This window comes from Saccopteryx leptura, chromosome 11, assembly GCF_036850995.1.
Source record: "Saccopteryx leptura isolate mSacLep1 chromosome 11, mSacLep1_pri_phased_curated, whole genome shotgun sequence".
In the NCBI taxonomy this organism is placed as follows: Eukaryota; Metazoa; Chordata; class Mammalia; order Chiroptera; family Emballonuridae; genus Saccopteryx; species Saccopteryx leptura.
This window is the reverse complement of record NC_089513.1, coordinates 55,884,675-55,902,106: the sequence shown is the minus strand read 5'-3', so window position 1 is coordinate 55,902,106 and position 17,432 is coordinate 55,884,675. Positions and strand designations below refer to the sequence as shown.

The window sequence follows — 17,432 nt, the reverse complement described above, 5'->3', positions numbered from 1 at the left end:
CTACAGAGCAGAGCGGGCTGGGACACAGAACCCGCACTGTGGTGGATCTACAGAGCAGAGCGGGCTGGGACACAGAACCCTGTGGTGGATCTACAGGGCAGAGCGGGCTGGGACACAGAGCCCGCACTGTGGTGGATCTACAGGGCAGAGCGGGCTGGGACACAGAACCCGCACTGTGGTGGATCTACAGAGCGGAGCGGGCTGGGACACAGAACCCTGTGGTAGATCTACAGAGCAGAGCGGGCTGGGACACAGAGCCCGCACTGTGGTGGATCTACAGAGCAGAGCAGGCTGGGACACAGAGCCCGCACTGTGGTGGATCTACAGAGCAGAGCGGGCTGGGACACAGAACCCGCACTGTGGTGGATCTGCAGAGCAGAGCGGGCTGGGACACAGAGCCCGCACTGTGGTGGATCTACAGAGCGGAGCGGGCTGGGACACAGAGCCCGCACTGTGGTGGATCTACAGAGCAGAGCGGGCTGGGACACAGAACCCGCACTGTGGTGGATCTACAGAGCAGAGCGGGCTGGGACACAGAGCCCGCACTGTGGTGGATCTACAGGGCAGAGCGGGCGAGGACGGCATCAGGGCAGCGGGCTGGGACACAGAAGCTGCACAGGCCAGAGCGGCTCAGGCCGCGGAACACTGCAGGGGTGTGTTCTCGGTTCTCAGATGCTATGACACTGGACCAAATCCCAAAGGACCCCAATTAGCTCCCCATCAAGGTGTGTCAACAGAGCAGAATGTAATAATAATAATAATAATAATAATAATAATAATAATAATATATCTTAAGTCGGCTACCCTAGAAAGTTTGAAAGAGGAGGCAGTCCCCTCGCGCCCTCCCTCAGGGGGAGAGGATGTACTAGGCTGAGGGAGGCAGAAAGGCATGGAGGTTTCCAATGTTTTGGGAGACACAGTTTAACACTGGCCTTTACATCTTTATTGACCACCAAAAGCTCGTCATCTAAAGTTACAGATACCTGGACAAAAGCCGTAAACCTGAGGGAAACTGACATGCAAATAAACAGATAAAACAGATTTTTATAGCTTTTACTACCGGAGGTTGTTTTATGCACCCAAGACAGACAAGAATGGAATTACAGATGCTTAAGGAGAAGGTATAAAGTGAGAAGGTTTAAGATAGCGGTTCTCAACCTGTGGGTCGCGACCCAGGCGGGGGTCTAAGGACCAAAACACAGGGGTCGCCTACAGCCATTGGAAATACATATTTTATTTAAAAATGTATTGTACAATAAATATGTATTTTCCAATGGTTTTAGGCGACCCCTGTGTTTTGGTTGTTCGACCCCTGCTGGGGTCGCGACCCACAGGTTGAGAACCGCTGGTTTTTTTTTGTTGTTGTTTTTGTTTGTATTTTTTCTGAAGCTGGAAACGGAGAGAGACAGTCAGACAGACTCCCGCACGCACCCGACCGGGATCCACCCGGCACGCCCACCAGGGGCGACGCTATGCCCAACAGGGGGCGATGCTCTGCCCTGACCAGAGCCACTCTAGCGCCTGGGGCAGAGGCCAAGGAGCCATCCCCAGTGCCAGGGCCATCTTTGCTCCAATGGAGCCTTGGCTGTGGGAGGGGAAGAGAGAGATAGAGAGGAAGGAGGGGGGGGGTGGATAAGCAGATGGGCGCTTCTCCTGTGTGCCCTGGCCGGGAATCGAACCCGGGTCCCCCGCACGCCAGGCCGACGCTCTACCGCTGAGCCAACCGGCCAGGGCTGAGAACCGCTGGTTTAAGAGGACTATAGTGCCATAATACCTACAATATTTTGCCCTAAAATATTCTAATTCTGCTTGAGCACCTAGCAACACTTACAAAAGAAAGTGGCAGCTATTTGTAGTAAATTATCCTGACTCTGACTGACCTAGGACACAGCAGAATCAAAATGAGCCGCATAATCAAGATCACCCCCATATTAAGTGATTGCTAATGCAGTGTACGGCACTGACAACAGTAGACCATATGGATAATCTTTATTATCATTTCCAAATGCCGCATAATCCAAATGCTTTCTTGCCTGTAGTTATAGTCGTCTTTTAATGTCATACTTTGAAGGCAGAACCGTTTCATCAATAAGTTGCCCTTTTCATTGCTAAAAGTTGTTGGAAAAAAGATACATTTTTTTTAAAACAGAAAAATAAAAATCACCTGTAACTTCTATGACAGTGTTAACTTTGTGAAGATTTTGTAAAGTCAGGCAGCGGGACTTGTGGGCGCTGCACTCCCCTCTCACTGGCGTGCAGACCGCGGTCACCATCTCCCAAGCCCCTTCCCCCTCGCCCACCATGCTGGTCGGAGGGCACAGAAGCCTCCACGTTCTCTACAGGTGTTCTGGGCAGAGGCAGCATCGGGCCTGCACTCCACAGCCGCGTCTACAATGATACTTTTTCTCTCCACGTCTGTATCTGCTAGCTCACCGGAAAAGCATTCTCAGGCCAGGTCTCCCCAGGAACACGGAAGTAGAGGACTGAGATAACTAGCTCCATGTTTCAGACAAACTATCCCCATTTTGCTGGAGTTTCTTTGATTTGCTTTGGACTGATTGATGCTGATAATTGCTGCACTATTTTCTTTTGTTCTGCCTGTGAAGAAAGGCACAGCCAAGTTCATCAGGCTTCCCTTTCCGTCTTTTCTTGCTTGTATTCCTCTGATCCTTAGAGGTTAGGAAGTGACAATGGACGTACCGGTGGTGTTGGTGGGAGGTGGTGGGGGATGGGGGATGTGTGCAGCAATAAAACCAAAGCTCGTACAAGTAAAGCTCTTTCTCCTTAACAGTCCTCCCCGTGCGTGAACTACTGTCAGGCTGTCATGCTGTCCACTTCATTGAGGATCGTCTTTAAGCACAAAAGGAGCCTCTTAAGGTCTCAAGAGAACCTATTCATATCAGGGTCCAGTCAGAGACCTAGAGCTTTAAGCTCGTATCCATTAAACACATGCTCTACGTCCATAAACCTTCTTCAAAACCCAGATCACAATGTGTTCAGCAAGGCTTCCTGCATTGATCTTACTGTCTCCCCACATTTTTACTTGCATCAGCTGTCACAAGCACAGTTCTCTCACTAGGCAGGCAGGTCACATGAGTGAGAGAAGTAGGCACAAGACAACAAGGAGTGGTGAAGATGGGGAAACAGCCACCAGCTCCAGCTGGAGGTCCCACACATTGCGAGTTTCAGGAGAAACCAGAGATCCAGATTTTATTTGATCTTTAAGAAATTTTAAGTGTCATCAAATAATTCCAATTAAAAAAATAAAATACTGTATGGCCCAAACAAAGCATGTTCATGGGCACTTCTGCTCCCCATTAAAAACGGCATTGGAAAACTGCACTGGAATGGAGGGAGTAGAAACTAACTGACAGTGCACAACTACTGTGTGTACAAACAGCATACACCACAGGCGTTAACTCACTTAGTCCTCCTAGGTTCACAGAGCTACTCTTACTTCCTGTTTTACAGATGAAGAACTAAGTCTCAGAGAAGTTAGGTAACTTGTCCAAATGGTGGAACTGGTATTGTATCCCAGATCTCTTTGACCTGAAAGTATTCATTCTAGAGCAGTGGTCCCCAACCCCCGAGCTGTGGACCAGTACCGGTCCGTGGGCCATTTGGGACCGGTCCGCAGAGGAAGAATAAATAACTTACATTATTTCCGTTTTATTTATATTTAAGTCTGAACAATGTTTTATTTTTAAAAAATGACCAGATTCCCTCTGTTACATCTGTCTAAGACTCACTCTTGATGCTTGTCTCAGTCACGTGATACATTTATCCATCCCACCCTAAAGGGCGGTCTGTGAAAATATTTTCTGACATTAAACCGGTCCGTGGCTTGAAAAAGGTTGGGGACCAATGTTCTAGAGCAATATGCTATTTCTACTACAGTGTTTCATTAATTTACATTTCCTTACAAGTTACATTATAATGATCACCAAATTGCTTTCAAGTATAAATAGTCTATCACCCCATAACTAACTGGGTTTTGAAAAGGTAGGGTTAATTTACCAGCACCTAGCCAATGCTTTACACAAAGCAGATGGTATCCAATATACGTGTCAACTGAAGTAATCATTTTCATACCAAACCATTAGTCAGGACAGTTGTTCTATAACCTACCTATCAAAAGTACCCAGCCAGGTTATAAAGGTTTTAAGTATGGCTTGGGATTTTCCTAGTTCTCACACACAGCCAGCTTAGTGCAGTAGTCCACAACTGCAGATGGTTGAGGAATGGTAGATTTGGAATTGAGGCTTGGGAACAACTTGGGAGAAACTGGAGTTTTCTCTTTCTCTTTTGTTCCGTTTCTCTTATGGGCTTTGTGTTGCAAATCTGCATTTTTTTTTCTTTTTTCAAGTGAAAACTTTGAAAACTGCCAGAAAACCTTCATAAAGTAAATGAAATAAAGTGTTTTGTTCAGGGAGCCTTTGTAAGTGGAAGCAATTTTCTTTGCAATCTTACCTAAAGACACAAGTAAATTTATTTCCCTTTTGATTTTTAACAAATGGCTTGCCTGAGATATTTTAATCTCAAATCTTCAATTTTGAATGGCATGAATCTCAAAGACCCTTAGTAAAAATGTGTGTATATATATATATATATATATATATATATATATATATATATATATAAAGTTCCTACTGACATTAAAATGCATCATCAGCAATCAGAGAGAGGCCTTTGGTATACAGTTCAGCATGTAAGAAGCTTTGAAGTCATCACTTTGTCCTAACAACAAGTGAAAAGCTGAACAAACTGAAAATTAACCCCTCTTCTTAGAGTATTCATCAGATAATGGAAGTCAAAGGACAAATCACTGTCCCCGAACCCCAATTACAGAGACAAACAGGTGGATACAGAGAATACAATTCACCAGAGCAGAAATCAATGAGCAGAAATCTGAAATCTCATGAGAACCAACAGTGGGGTAGAAAAACCTAAAGTGTAATTGACAAATTACTGGAGGTTCAGTGTGGACAAGCCTGAGACTTATAAACTCCAGGGGTCCAGTCTTAGAGGTCCCCCTATACTTTTGTGAGTCTTTCCTCCAGGACCCCTACCAGGTCCTCACAGGAAGAACTGAAGCAAAAATCACCTAGGGCTTCTGGAAAAAGGAGTAGAAAAATATGCATTTTGAAATAAGGGATAGCAAAAGATAGATTATGCTAATGTTAATCAAAAGAAAGGAGAGCAGATGTCAGAACAAGAAAAGTTATCAGGGCAAAGAAAGGCATTCCATAATGATAAAGGGGTCAATTCTCCAAGAAGACTTAACAATCTTTAATGTATATGTGTCTAAAACAGAGCATCAAACTATGTGAGGCATAAACTGATAGCACTGCGAGAAATAGATGAATCCACCACCCCTCTACAGGAATGGACAGATCCATAAGGCAGAAAAATCAGTAAGAACATAGTTGAGCTCAACAGCATCCTCAATCAACTTGATATAACTGACATCTATAGAATACTTCATCTGACAATACTAGAATACACTTCCTCTCAAGTTCAAAGAGAAAATTCACAAAGATAGACCAGACCACTTCTGGACCATAAAACACACTTTAAAATAAAAATAAAAATAGAAATCATGCAATGTATGCTCTCAGAGACCACAATGGAATTAAACTACAAATTAATACAGATCTCCATAATATGTGGAGATTCAACCACACATGAGTCAAAAATAAAATCTCAGGAAAAAATTTAAAAGATAAATGACATGAAAATGAAAATACAACTTATTAAATCTGTAAAATATAGGAAAACAGTGCTGAGAGGGAAATTTATAGCATTGAATGCAAATATTAGAAAGGAATACATACTTAAAATCAATAATCTAAGCTTCTATTTCTTGAATAAAAAAGCAAACTAAACAGAAGAAAACAGAAGAAGTAAACACAAGAAAATAAATAAAAATTACAACAGAAATCAATGAAATTGAAAATAGGAAATCAACAGAGAATATCAATAAAAGCAAAAGGTGATTCTTTGAAAAGATCAATAAAATTGATAAGCCTTTAGCCAGACTAGCTAAGAAAAAAAGAGAAGACACAGATTACTAAAACCAGAAATGAAAGAGAGAACATCACTACAGATCCCATGGGCATTAAAAGGATAATAAGGAAATGTTATAAACTATTCAATGACCACAAAATGATAACCTAGATGAAATGAACCAATTCCTTGAGAGATACAATCTGTCAAAAGCCACACAAATAGAAATAGGCAACATAAATAGTCCTCTTTCTAGCAAAGAGATTGAATCAATAATTAATAAACTTCTAAAAACATAAAGCACAAGGTCTAGATATGTTTCCTGCAAACTTTTAAGAAATAATTAAACCATTGCCTACAATCTATCTCTTCCAGGAGACAAAAACAGTGGGGATACTTTCTAACTCTAGTGCTCACAAAAATTAGGGGATATTTCAAAATGAATGCAAAACTACAAAATATCCCCTAATTTTTGTGAGCAGTGTAATTTTATGAAACTGGCCTTACCCCACTACAAAGACCAGAGAAAGAAATTACAAGGAAAAAAACCCCCACCAAACTACAGCCAATATTTCTCATAAATGTAGATGCAAAAAATCCTCAACAAATTGAACCCCAAAATGTATAAAATTAATTATACACACAAGCAAATGGTGTATATTCCAAATATACAAGACTAGTTACATATTCAAACATTAACTAATGTAATCCATCACATAAGAAGCTAACAAAGAAGAATCACTTGATGATATAAAAATATGCAGAAAATGCATGAAATAAAAACAACTCATTCATGATAAAAAATCTCTCGGCAAGCTAGAAATAGGTGGGGAATTTCCTCAACTTGATAAAAGGACATTTACAGAAACCTCTACATCTGATATCATACTTAATGGTGAGCAATTTAAAAGCTTTCCTGTTAAGTTTAGGGACAAGGCAAGCGTCCTTTCATTATTCTGTTTCAACACTGCATGGAAGTCCGAGCTAATACAATAAGACAAAAGAAGGGAATAAAAGAAATATTGTTTGGGAAGGAAGAAATAAAATTATCTTTGCAGATGACATGATTATCTATTCATAAAATATGAAAAAAATGGACAGAAAAGCTCCTCAAATTGACAAGTGACTAAAGCAAGATTGCATAAATACAGGTGCAGAGCAAGGTTAATATTAAAAAGTCAATCATTTTCCTATATACCATCAATGGTATATAAAAGTGGAATTTTAAATAAAACCCACAAAACCATTTATATTAGCACCACCCAAAAGAACTACTTAGGTATAAATTTAACAAATAAATGGTGGGACAAAAGTAGGTTTACATCCTGACCAGGCAGTGGTGCAGTGGATAGAGCGTCAGATTGGGATGCAGAGGACCCAGGTTCAAAACCCCAAGGTCGCCGGCTTGAATGCGGGATCACCAGCTTGAGCACGGGGTCACTGGCTTAAGCATGGGATCACAGACATGACCCCATGGTTGCTGGCTTGAGCCCAAAGGTGGCTGGCTTGAGCAAGAGGTCACTTGCTCTGCTGTAGCTTCCCAGTCAAGGCACATATGAGAAAGTAGCCACTGAATAACTGAGGTGCTGCAACGAAGAATTGATGCTTCTCATCTTTCCTTCCTGTCTGTCTGTCCCTATCTGTCCCTCTCTCTGTCTGTCACACACACAAAAAGTAGGTTTACAGTTGTAACACAGAACACAGAGTTTATTCTTTACTATTATTTATCTTGTACTATTATTGTATTATTTTCCATACAAAAAACTGTAAGCCTACTTTTGCCCATCCATTGTATATACGATCTACATGAGGAAAACTATAAAATTCTAATGAAGGAAATCAAAGAAATAAATAAGTGCAAGAGATAATCAATGTACATGGCTAGGAAGCCAATATTATCAAGATGTGAGTTCTTCCCAACTTGATCTATTAATTCAATGCAATCCCAATCAAAACTTCAGCAAATTACTTTGTAGATATCAATAAACTTATTCTAAAGTTTATATGCCGAGGCAAAGGATCCAGACTAGCCAATACAATATTGATGGAGGAAAACATGGTTGGAGGGTTGGTATTACGTACTTCAATACTAACTAAAAAGCTTCAATAATCAAGACAGTGTCGTACTGGTGAAAAACAGTTAAAAAGACCAACGAGACATAAGAGATGAGAAAGAGACACATTCAAAACAGTCAACTGATTTTTGACAAATGCAAAGGCAACACATGCGCACATGCGCGAGCGCGCGCGCACACACACACACACACACACACACACGATAATCTTTTCAACAAATGGTGCTGGAACAACTCTATGACCATATGCAAAAAAATAAATCTAGCCAACAGACCTTACACCCTTCATAAAAATTTATTCAAACTGGATAATATACCTAAATGTAAAATGTAAAACATATTAAGTTGAAGATAACAAAGAAAAAAATCTAGATGACCTGGTGTTTGGCAATGACTAATTAGAAAAAACATCAATGGCATGACCCATAAATGAAATAACTGATGTTATACTTTATTAAAATTTAAAAAGTTCTTTTCTGTGAAATACACAAGAAAATGAACAGACAAGTCACAGGTTAAGTAAAAATATTTGCAAAATACACATTTGATAAAGAACTGTTATCCAAAATACACAAAAACCCTTAAAACTCAACATAAGAAAACAAACCGATTAAAAAATGGGCAAAATACCTTAATAAATTACCTCACCAAAGAATACAGATAGATAGCAAATAAACCTACGAAAGGATGCTCCACACCCTGTGTCATTAGGGAAATGCAATCAAAATAAAAGGTAACATTATGCACCTTTTGTTTTCTGATCCATTCACTTACCCTAGGTTTTTTTGATTGGATCATTTAAACCAATTATATTTAAAGTGATTATTGATTGAGTCATATTTATTGACATTTTAGTCTTTTAACCATGTTCCTCTGGTTTTTTTCTTCCTCTCCCTCCCCTCCTCTCCCTCCCCCACCCCGTCCCTCCAAGCCCTCCCCCTCTTCACTGTAATACTGGTTTGATGGTGACAAACTCCTTTTGCTTTTTCTTGTCTGGGAAGCTCTTTATTTCTCCTTCAATTTTAAATGATAGCTTTGCTGTGTAAAGTAGTCTTGGTTGTATTGTAGATCCTTGCTTTTGGTCACTTTGACTATTTCATGCCAATCCCTTCTGGCCTGAAATGTTTCTGGTGAGAAATCAGCTGACAGCCTTGTGGGGAGCTTCCCTGTAAGTAACTAACTGCTTTTCTCTTGTTTCTTTTAAGATTTTCTCTTTGTCTTCTCTTTGCTATTTTAATTCTGATGTGTCTCTTTTGGTTCATCTTGTGTGGGACTCTCTGTGCTTCCTGGACTTGAATGTCTTTTTCCTTCACCAGGTTAGGGAAATTTTCAGTCATTACTTCTCCTAATAGATTTCTCTTCTTCTGGTACCCCTATGATGTAGATGTTGTTATGTTTCATGTTGTCCCAAAGGTCCCTTAAATTATCTTCATTTTTTTAAATTCTTTTTTTCTTTTTGCTGCTCTGATTGGGTGATTATTTTTACTTTCTTTACTTTGTCTTCCAAATAGCTGATTCAGTCCTCTGCTTCATCCAACTGGCTGTTTATTTCTTCCAGCGTATTCTTGATGTCAGATTTTGCATTCTCCACTTCTGTTACTTTTTTTTTATGGTTTCTATGTTTTTGTTTTTGTTTTTCCATGCTGTTGAGCATTCTTATTATCATTACTTTAAAGTTTATAGCTGATAAATTGCTTACCTCTATTTCAGTTAGCTCTTTTTCTGGAGATTTCTCCTGTTCTGTCATTTGGGGCCTGTTTCTTTGTCTCCCCATTGGTTGCCTCTTTGTGTTTGCTTCTATGTATTGTATCAGTCTGCTATGACTCTCAGTCTTCATGGGGTGCCGTAAGTAGTAGGTGTTCTGTGGGATCCAGTGGTGCAGTCTTCTTGATCACCTGGGCTGGATGCTCCAGGAATGTCCCTTGTGTGGGTTATTTTGGTTATTGAGCCTTGATTGCTAATGGCCTGTTGTGTGTGGGGAATCAACACTCAGGCTGGCTGACTACGAGGCTTCACTCCAACAAAGGCACACGAGCTGCTGTGCAGGTACAGACATCAGGAAACAAACCTCACCCGGCTGGGTTTGGTGCTGGTCAAGGTCTCCCTTTGGATATGCTGCTTGTGAAGCTAACTGGATCCTGCTCTGACGTTTGAAGCTGGCCACTGGGTGTGTGGGTTCTGAGCCTCTTGGGAGGGACTCTGGTGCAGGCAAATGTAAGATGCTGCCTGTGTCTGGCCCTCAGCAACCTGTTTGGGACTACGTGTGATCCACAGTTTGTGTCTGCCTCTTCTGGACCTGAGTGTATGTGGGAAGGATCAAACTGTGTACCAAGGCTAGATTTTATCAGCACTTGGTCCAGGGGCAGGTCATCAAAGGTCCCAAAGGTCTCCCCCCCCCCCCCCACACACACACAAGATCCTCTGGCTGCTGCTGTCTGTGGCTGTCTGTCAGGCTCAGTCACTAAAAGAGCCTGTGGCAGAGTCAAGAGGAGGGGTCTAGGATCTCCCGTTATGGGGAGGACTAATTAGGCTTGAGGGAAGGTGGTGGGTGTGGCCCCCACCCCAGAGCTACAAGGCTGTCTGACCTAGATTTTTCGCTGACCTCAGCAGGGCAGAGTCACTAGAAGTCAGGCAGTTGAGGCCACCGGAGCCAGGAAGGTGGGTCTGCAAGAAGCTGGGGGGATGGTTCTATTGAACCCCTCCCACGGGGTGGAAGTGCCAGTCAGTCACAGGGCAGTGAGAAGAAATGACCCCTGCTCCAAAGTCAGACAACTGGGCACTGATACCCACTGAGTGTGCCCAGATTTCTACACCATGGCCAATGCAGCTGACTCTTCAGCAGTGCCAAAGCTCTGTAGGGTGGGGTGAGAAGGGCTGGAGGGGGTAGAGCAGGCATCCCCAAACTACGGCCCGTGGGCCACATGCGGTCCTCTGAGGCCATTTATCAGGCCCCCCACCGCACTTCTGGAAGGGGCACCTCTTTCATTGGTGGTCAGTGAGAGGAGCACTGTATGTGGCAGTCCTCTAACGGTCTGAGGGACAGTGAACTGGCCCCCTGTGTAAAAAGTTTGGGCACCCCTGGTAGAGCAATTGCTTTTCCCCAGGCTGATGTCACATGTAGGGGAGTGTTCTACCCAAGAGATGGCATCTGTGGTATTGGAGAATGACTCAGCACAGGAATCCTGATGATTGTCACCCAGGTCTCTTCCAAAGCCATAAATCCCAGACTCTCCTCTCATTACTCTAGTCCTCTCTGCCCTCCCTCTGTCAGAGCCCAGGGTGAGTGGCTGTGAATGAAATTTTGTGCACTGGCCCTTTAAGAGGGTGCCTGTGTCTCTAGCCATCTCTCCCTGGTAGACAGAAACCCCTCTGCTTTTCACAGCCAGATGTGGTGCCTCTTCCAGGCTCTGATGCTCTGGGCTGGGGCGACCAGCTTGGGATTTAGGCCCCACACTTCTCAGAGGGATTCTCTGCATCTCTGCCCTTCCTATCACTCCCCATGTGGCTTCTTCTGTGACTCCTTGGTTATAAGACTCCTCTTCAGTTAGTCTTCTATTGGTTATTCAGGATGATTGCTCTATAATTTAGTTGTAATTCCAGTTCAGTCCTGGGAGAAAGTGAGTGTAACATCTACCTACTTTACTGCCACCTTGGATCCTCTTCATGTATCTATTTGAATAACCCAAACCGAGGTCACTGACAACACCAAATGCTGGTGAGGAAGCAATTGGAACTCTCTTTCATTACTAGTGGGAATAAAAAGTGGTATAAATACTTTAGAAGAGGTTATACCAGTTTTTTACAAAGCTAAACGTACTCTTACCAAGGAATACAGCAATCATGCTCTTTGATATTTACCCAAAAGAGCTGAAAAGTTATGTCTACACAAAACCTGGACACAAATGTTTATAGCAGCTTTAGTCATAATTGCCAAAACTTGGAAGCAACCAAGATGCCCTTCAGTATTGAATGGATTAACAATCTGTAGAACATCCAGACATTAGAATATTAATTACTGCTAAAATAATAAAGAGCTATCAAGCCATGAAAAGACATGGAAAAAACTGAAATACATATTACTAAGCAAAAAAAAGCCAATCTGAAAAGGCTACGTATTGTATGATTCCAACTATATGACATTCTGGAAAAGGCAAAACTATGAATAAAGCAAAGGGATCAGAGTGAAACTATTTTGTATGATACTGTGATGACGGACACCTGCCATTTTATAGTTTAAAAACATATTAGGTACAATAGCAAGAGTGAATCCTAATATAAACTATGAAGTTTAAGTGATAATGATGTGTCAATGTAGGTTCACCAATTGTAACAAATGTTCCACTCTGGTGGAGGATGTTCACAGAGTCCAGAGTGCTAGCCATTAAACGATGGACCTCCTTAGGTGGAGGATGTTGAGAGTAGTGGAAGTGTCTTTGTGGTGGAAAGAAAGTATATGGGAACTTTTGCTCTCTTGTTGTGTTTTCTGCTCAATTTTTCTGTAAATCCAAAACTGCTTTAAAAATAGTTATTACAAAACCTGCAATACTGCCTTGAAAAAAATTAGAGGGAGAAAAATATAGTTACAGCTTTAAATTTCCCAACTAGAATAAAAGTGGGAAAGGATAGAAATGTGGATCAAATTTAAATTAAAGTGATAATCCTTCATGCTTATTATACTCTAGTATTTTCCTTACATTTTCTTCCTAGTCTAAAAAGAAAATAAGAAGGATAAGAAAAGTGGAATAAAACTTCTTGGTAGGCTATCTGTGTGACAGATATGAATCAGAACTGGTAAAGAAATCACGGTGGAGAAGAAAGTCTTCAGTAATGTGTCTTACAGAAGGAAGAGCTGCAGGATAAATGGCTGCCATTCAAGTGCAACATGGTTGGAAGGAAAACAGAAATATATAATTCCTTTCCTCTTTTCCTTTCTGAAACGAAAGTGAGTGGCAGTTGTGCGAGGATCAGGATAAAAGAGCATGTTTGCTATGGGTACCAAGCAGATTCAAGAGGGAGGAACCCAAGGGTCAACCTCAGCATGGACCCTAGTGTCAACCCCTAGAATAAACATGCCTATTAAGGACTCCTGGTAGCAAATTGGGCTCAAATTTATAAACAGAGTTTAGTAGTTATTGTTAAACTTCTCATGCTCTCTGTCCTTCATGGAAAAGATGCACTGCATTCCTGCCATCTGAGCTAACCCTTATAAAGGACCTCCTACATCAACCAACTGGCTGAAGACCTCCCCAGACCAATAGGGGAGTCATAGCTATATCCTCATCTGCATCTCTACTAACCAATCAGAGTGGCTCCATTTCTACCAGTCAGGATGATGCTATTCAGACCAACTGAACTGTGAGGATTTGGAGTCCTCATTTGCATAGAAAGAACCAATCAATGACAGTGGGGCCAAGGGCAGGCCTCTTCTCTATATAGCCAGCTTCACTTCTGCCTAAATGGCATGCAGTTTTAATTTCCAATGAAGACTGAGTTTTCCTGGCTGGAGCTATACCACCTGAACTGAGCTGTCCTGCCCCAGCCACTTCAGCTGAGCTGTCTCATGGTTGAGGTGTTCCATAGCCAAGCTGCTCCACAACTGAGCTGTATCACAACTGAGCTGTTTCCATTGAATAAAGTCTCTCTGCACTTCACCGCGTGCCAAACTGGTTACTCCTCTTGCTGTTGAATTTGTGATAATGGCCTTCAGTTGACAGTAATCACATCCCTAGTTTATTGCAACTCAGGGTTATAGAACATGGTTCACGAAGAAGTATCACTGTCCCTCTCCCACTCCTATTAGAGACCCTGCCACATTGGGTTATGTCAACAAATATCGTGCCTAAAAAATGACTTAATAGCAGAGTACTGAACTAAAAGGTCAGTTGTTGACCCCAGAAAAGGTGTCTTCATTTTTTAAGTTATGTCATTTAAAATTCTAACAGAGATGGCAAAACTTGAGGATTTGTGAATCCTATGAAGACACAATATGAAAATGTTTTTCTGGTCTTGGGTTCTAAAATTAAGTGTGTGCTTAGACTTAATTAAGGACTGGGGCAGATGCTGAAACCAAAAAAATGTATTTAATTTTTCTCACAGTAGGTATAAAATAGATATTGATTGAGTCAAAGAATTCATACATTATACCAAATTGCCAAGATACAGCTGAATAAACCTAAATAAATAAGGAAGGGGCTGTCGCCTTAAAGGTGGATCTGTGTGAATTACCAGATAATGGTGTTTTTAAAGGTAAAATTTTAAGGAATAAAAACCCCAGTGGTCTGACATTTAATTATTTCAACTCAAGAGAGCTATCCCTACAACAGCTGATAGAAAAACAATGAGAATAATAACTACAAAAACTTACGTAGAACTTCAGATTAACAGGCACTTTGTGATCATTGATTCTCTTAATTCTTACAACAACCCAGTGAGGAAATTGCTACCATTTCCCCTTTCTTACAGAGAGAGAACTGAGGGACAGTGGCATTAAGTTGCCTTAGGCCATGAGGTCACTGGCATCACTAATCAAACTTTGATTGCTTAAAATAAAGGCTAGTTTACTATGTCAGCTGGGACTTTTCATTTGTTGACAGAGGTAAGAGTATTTTTCGAACATTGTTGACAACCATACCATCACTTAAGAAATCAATTCAACCAGCCTCTTACAGACACAGCACCATGGAGCAAACACATTACCTACCAGATGCTTTCTGGTTTTCACTGACTAGTAAACATGGCACGTGCTTATTACAAAGATTAGAGTTTCATGTTGAGACAAGTAAGCATTCTGATCTCAGTTGGGTCTAGGTTTCAGAATTCTTGCCCATGTGATGAGATAAAATGATAGGCTGATGGGGCTTAAGGAAGACTGGGAGGAGGACAACGAGAAGCGGGGACAGATTTTATTAACCTTTAACTTTAGGCCGCAGCTTAATATTGGGTGACCAAATGGCAAAGATTTCCTAGAATGCTTCACTGGCAACTCAGGGTGTCTGCAAATGAACACAGACGAGGGCAGGAGAAGCAGAGAACCATGTGGAGCTCTCAGGCAATAGCTGTCAGGCTCTCTCTGTGCATGCCTGTACCCACACACATGGCCGTGTGCATTTTATGTCAAAGTGGCTCAGATAACAGTTATGCAAATTTAATGTAAAAATTAGTCTTTCACAGACTTAAAAGTTGAAAATGAAAAATTTATAAAAGGTTGACTTCCCTTTAAAAAAAAGTTGAATTTACAAGTATTACAACCTAGGATCATTTCAAAATCATGGCACATGTCTTTTGTATGACCATAATGATACTTCCTATTATCATGAGTTACAGTCAATAAGGGGGTTGGCATTCTTATGTTATTTAATATAACAAAAGTAATGGTCTCATAGATTAAATCAACATGTGAAAACAAAATAGTTTCAATATCCTCATATAGTAAAAATCTATCTATCTATCTATCTATCTATCTATCTATCTATCTATCTATCTATCTATCTATCTATCTAAAAATTAACAAAATGAAGAGCTGAGCCGATCTTCTGGAGGGAGCTAAAGCATGTAAAGCTTTTTAATAGCACAGTTGTTGAAAAGTTAAAAGACAATGTTTCCTCACTGTAGAATTTAAAGGAGCCTCTGATTAGAAAGCCTTACCCACATACGGTTTGCGAGCCACTGGGTTTACTCTCCATCAGGACGTACTTGACTACGCTTCTTGGCATGTGCTAGTGTCCGCTTTGTGCCTCTTGTTTGGCATCTATCCTGACCTAGACCTGTGTCTGGGACAGGGCAGGCAATTAAATATTTCTATTTTTCCTCCTCATTATTTTGATTAACCGTAACACCTCATTTTGTAATCATAAAAAACACTTGATGAACATAATTGTGTGTGAGACAGAGAGTGACTGATGCACATCTAGTGACTTGGAAGGCTGCTGAGTCAGTGCTGGAAGGTGATGCACATTTCTCATGGCCTAATCCCATGGTATAGACGTTTATATTTGTGGAAAGAGAGAAAAAGATCCTGGAAGCTGAAAACACACAAGCCGTTCATGGATATAGGTAGCTTATCTTTACATTTTTCTAAGTAAAGAGGACTTAAAACACCCACACACACAGAAACACAAAAGAACTTTTTTTTTTTTTTTTTGTATTTTTCTGAAGCTGGAAACGGGGAGAGACAGAAAGATTCCCGCATGCGCCCGACCTGGATCCACCCGGCACGCCCACCAGGGGGCGACGCTCTGCACACCAGGGGGCGATGCTCTGCCCCTCCGGGGCGCCGCGACCAGAGCCACTCTAGCGCCTGGGGCAGAGGCCAAGGAGCCATCCCCAGTGCCCGGGCCATCTTTGCTCCAATGGAGCCTTGGCTGCGGGAGGGGAAGAGAGAGACAGAGAGGAAGGGGGGGGGTGGAGAAGCAAATGGGCACTTCTCCTATGTGCCCTGGCCGGGAATCGAACCCGGGTCCCCCGCACGCCAGGCCGACGCTCTACCGCTGAGCCAACCGGCCAGGGTCAACTTTTTTTTTTTTTATCTTGAATTTAACATTATTCATGCAACAGTCTTGGAGTAAAGCCTCTGGGTCAATCCTGAAATGCAGTTACCACTCTTCTTCATTTCCACATATGTGCTCAGACGCTTACTTAGGTGACCTTTCCTACCAAAGAGCAGTTCTGTGGAACCTCACTTTTCCCTGCCTCCCCCCTTGTCCTACATGGGCTCTTGTGCCCTGAGGGGGAGAGCTATGTCTTGCAGCTGTGTTTTAAGATGGGCTCCTTGGAACACACGCTGCAGAAAGAACCCAGATGTGCACACACATTCTGCTCTCCCAGAGCCACCTGCAGGTAGAGCCCTCCTGGCAAGCAACCCCCACTCGGGAATAACTCACAGTTCACATTAGTGCCTGGGGTAATTTCCCAAACCAGCCAAAGATTTTAAACACTAAAGAAAGTCAGCAGTAAAAATAATAGATGCAATATCTGTCATTCTTAGCAATATTTTGTTTAGTTTTATTTCTTACATCAGGGCAATATCAGCCCAGAGGGACTGGAGCCAGCGATGGCACAAAAAAATATGAAATGTGTACAATCCACAATGCAGCAAAATGGGACTAAAATGACATTAGTGATAGCGGGTCTCGGCTCACAGCCAGCTTATGCTGCTGAGTTTCGTGTGTGCACATTATCTTGAAACTTAATGGTTTCAAAAATGTCACTCTGTAGCAAGTCTAAATTGGTGTACTGTTGATCCTCTATTAGATTATAAATACCAGTGAGAAAGAGAGGATTTTTTTTAATACATGTCATATTGGAATAGTATTTCTAGTTTCCTCTCAACAAAGTTTGTTAAGTCTACTAAAA

At 41.7% G+C, this 17,432-nt stretch overlaps 1 protein-coding gene across 4 annotated transcripts in view; it reads right to left on the bottom strand.

Moving 5' to 3' along the window:
* PTPRM (protein tyrosine phosphatase receptor type M) overlaps window positions 1–17,432 on the bottom strand; it is an 893,280-nt gene that overhangs the window by 178,678 nt on the left and 697,170 nt on the right. The gene's annotated exons all lie outside the window — the stretch shown is intronic.